Source organism: Trachinotus anak, unplaced genomic scaffold (assembly GCF_046630095.1).
Source record: "Trachinotus anak isolate AG129_WGS33_773 ecotype Australia unplaced genomic scaffold, CSIRO_AGI_Tana_v1 ptg000039l, whole genome shotgun sequence".
Lineage (NCBI taxonomy): Eukaryota > Metazoa > Chordata > Actinopteri > Carangiformes > Carangidae > Trachinotus > Trachinotus anak.
This window is the reverse complement of record NW_027273890.1, coordinates 3,528,504-3,532,500: the sequence shown is the minus strand read 5'-3', so window position 1 is coordinate 3,532,500 and position 3,997 is coordinate 3,528,504. Positions and strand designations below refer to the sequence as shown.

General features: G+C 41.5%; 1 protein-coding gene across 3 annotated transcripts in view; it reads left to right on the top strand.

Moving 5' to 3' along the window:
• Positions 1-3,127, top strand: part of cunh2orf88 (chromosome unknown C2orf88 homolog) — a 24,687-nt gene extending 21,560 nt beyond the window's left edge. For all 3 annotated transcript variants that reach the window (XM_071472537.1, XM_071472536.1, XM_071472535.1), the window contains exon 2: positions 1-3,127. This exon is cut by the window's left edge and continues 901 nt beyond it. The gene's annotated coding sequence lies outside the window, so the exon portion shown is untranslated.
• The last annotated feature ends 870 nt before the right edge of the window (positions 3,128-3,997 follow it).

Below are 3,997 nucleotides of genomic sequence, written 5' to 3'. Positions count from 1 at the left end.
AGCGCCCTGATCCTGTCCACATTTCTGTGATTATCTGTCTCAAAGCTGGAGCCATACCGAGGCAGAGCGTCTTCAGTTGATATCATCTTTCTCAGACCTTATTTGTCCCCTCGCTCCCCGGAGGAGTTGGCTCTCCCTGGCTGGACTCATAATGCAAAGCAAGAAATCCAATCAGATATTGCTTGGAATCACAATGTTCCTCTTTGCCAGTGAAAGTCTATCCTGTCCATTGATGCTGTCCAGGGGCCAAGGCTCTCTCCTCTTACGGAGGAAGTTATTAATAGATCCCTTCATTTGGTGAAGGCTCTCGTTTGAAAACCTGCGCTAGTCTCACCAGGTCAGGAACACACCCGACTGTCAGACTCCTTCTGGACTGACAAAAGGACCCGCAGGCTGAGGTTCTCCCGTAATGGCCTCCCTGGAGATCCTGTAGCAGAGCCGCAACGAGGAGCATCATCCTCAGCTCTGTTTACCCTGTTGCCATTAGGCAGCCGCGACCACAGCCATCCATCCAGCAGGCGTGGTCCTCAAAATGGGTCCAGGAACTAATGTGTCCAAGTGATGTATTTCCTGCACTCCAGGATATTCTATATACACGAGTTGCGGTATAAGAACTTTGACATTAGGACTCGGATCACAGGGGACCCGCCAGACTCTCAGAAACCAAGGCAGGAGGATGAATGCACTTTTTAAAAAGGATTTTGGCTTATCCACAGAACTCACGTTAAACAAAAAAAAAAAAAAAGTGTCTTGGCTAAAATGTTGTAGGCCTAGTTTTCTGTCAACATTGTGTCATTGTACGATGTCTAACTGAGAAATACTGCCATCTGCCCCACAGAGGACATCAGCACAAATATGCAAACCTCGAAACCCTTGACAATTCAATCCAGTATATATTTACTATATGGCTTCTTAAAATAGGTTGGTGCAACAATACACACCAGGGGAGAGAGTGGATGTATTTGGAATAGAGGTTCACAGCCGCCAAAGTCCTTAATGAATGTTACTAAGAGACCAACACAGTTAAGGAGCCTTCTGTGAATTATTTCATACAGTGTGATTTAATTAGAGGGGACGTGGTCCAGGTCTGGTCTTTGTTCACTGGACAGAGGGACAGTGTAGCTACAGGCAGAAAAGGATGTGAAATCCTGCAGGTTTGTACACAGGTACTGTCACTGACTCGCCCAAAATTCAAGTCTCATTGTTAGAGAAACTGCTAAGAGCATGAAGACGTCACCTAAACTACAACCCAACTGTGTGCAGTGACAACAGCTTCGAATAGTGTTGCAGTCATTACAAAATAACTGGAAACAGCAACCCTGATAAGAGGAACCAGTAACTGCCAGAATACGCCAACACAAGATAATAAGCCATAAAAATAGTGGCAGGTAATTGTCACCACTTGCCTTCTCCCCAGGTCTCCTCTAATGACAGTGACAGTGATTCTACAGTAAAACACACGTGTAAGTCACATTGTAGTGGTGAGTTTAACCAATACAGATGCTGTTTCAGTGCTGCCCCTTTTAATAAAGAGCAGTCAGAGAGCTAAAGCCATTTTAAAGCCACAGTTTTACAGGCTGTTGTTCATATGAGCTGGGTGATGATTACATCATAAATGTGTGCTATACAACACGTCCCCAGATCTACCACCCAAAAGTGAACAAGTCTAACTTGCACTAATCCGTAGTGACAGATTAATTCTTGGGCTCTTCCCAAACATGTTGTGAAAAGATTAGAGATGACACTGTTCACCACATGCCATATTACTAATTCTTAATCGGATGCTGTTTGTTTTTCCCTCAGATAAAATGATGAAGATAATCTCACTGTTGTGAGACAGATATTTCTGTTAATGTAAGGATCTAAACCAAAACTCTGGTTTCAATAGCACAAGAAGGAACTGACGTCAGTGTAAAGAGAATGTTGGTCAGTTCATTTACTGATTTTTTTTTTTTTTTTTAAGTGATTAAATTTAGAGTAGCAGTCAATTTCTTAGGCTACAGAACATTGAAGATGTTGCCATAATGCTCATGTCAGGCTTTGCTGTTCTAAGTGTTGCATTACCAGTGTGTGGTCACCACTGTGTGTTAACAAACTGTCATCTGTGTTTACAATTTCACAAAAGGTCAGTTTTTTTCGGATCGGATCCGGTGTGAACGCCCCGTCTTCATTCAAACATCTGTCTTCCAGCTGATGAACACTGACCGAAAAGCTGCCAATGCTTCCTTTTGAAAACTGTGATTTGTAGTTTCAAAGGTCACTCATTTTAAAGTATTTACACCAGCAGGTGTTTGGACCGAGAGGGAGACACTGCTGCTGTTATTCATCAAGAGCAGGTTCCCTGAGGTGCAGCTCTGAAGGGTTGTAGTCCCCTGTGGTACGGTTTAAATTAAGAATTCAACTAACCATTATTTTTTTTTAGTATCAACTCTTCTGTCAATTCATCTGATTTGACTATAAAATGTCAGAAATTAGTGAAAAATGTCTCAGAGCCTAATGGGATCTCTTCTAATTGCCTACTTTATTTAACCAAAAGTCCAAAACACAAAGATGTTCATTTTACTTTCATATACTCTGTCAAGTCCTGACATTTGAGAAGCTGGAACCAGCAAATATTTGGTATTTTTGCTTGAAAAATGATTAATTTTCTGATGTTTAAATAACAGTTGCAGCTCTGGCTTAAATGTGTCATCACTGCTGATCCTACAAATCTTACGGTGCTTAGTAAAGTCAAGAAAAAGATGTTTAATTTTTAATTTTCAGAAACAAGCAGAAGTATTCTTTTGTGTATTCAGTGTCTTGGGAGCAGACATCGGCCAATTAGCCTGACCAGATCCTGACCTGGGTGATTACAGGTGGTTACAGGGTTGTGACTCCTGTACCCACAATGCCGCTGATGTACCAGCAAAGATGAGCTGACCCTGATGAATGGTGAAAGAATCCACCTGCAATTTAGTGAGAAATAACCTTGAAGCAGCTCTGAGATGATACACGTCGGCCTGTGAATATATCACCATAAAATAACTTAAAATGAGTGACACCGCATTTTCCTGGAGAGCGATATTCATTGAACTTGCAAACCTAAGTGTGAAAACTCATGATGCCAATAAATCAAATTTATGCCTTCTATTGTTATTGAAATATTTCATTATTACTCAGGTCAGAGCAGCTTCTCGTGTACTGAAGTTGTACAAACAGGTTCTTTCTAACGTCTCAGTGGCAACAATATTTAAAATACCTGTTAAACAAGGCGCGGATGTGCAGCATCCTGTGTGAGAGCGAACACAACAGGTCAAAGTTCAGCAGCACGAGGGACAAACAAAAGGATTTAGAGATAAGAGTTGGTCTGTGCTTGTTTGAAGAGCAAACGGTCGCCATAAAGCATCAGGGTTTATCTGTGACTCAGACCGTCCTCAGAGTTTATGGCAGTTTATCGTCGACAGTATGTGGAGGTCGTCCTGCCCTGCACTGTGGAAGATTCAGACACTGTGAGAGGCTGCTATTAAAATTAAAATTAAAATGTGAAACAGATAGGGCAGATTAAAACAGACCCAGGATTCACACTATGTCCAGAGTGGGATACCTGAGTTAGACTTCTGGCTGATACCATGGTCAAAACAGAGCAGTTTGTAAACCCAACACATTATTAAATGGCTGTGTTCAGTTTGTGGACTTCATATCTGAGCAGCAGCTCAGTGCTTTCATGCTGATAACTCAGATACCTTATATTTGTTTTACAGGAACACTTATGGAGGTCATAAAAAATACTGCCCTCAGTAACTGTAGTTCTTGTAAACACTAGATGTATGAGCAGTTTCCTTCACTCACCAATAACACACAACATTTTACGTTACAGTACCAACTCTGTTTATTGCCACCTGGTCCAGAACCACTGCCCCGTCTGACTCTGGTCTGGTTGTCTCATAAATAATGCAGCTAATGAAAACTAATGTTTGGAAGTTGATTTCTACTAAAAAAAAAAAAAACACACATCAAC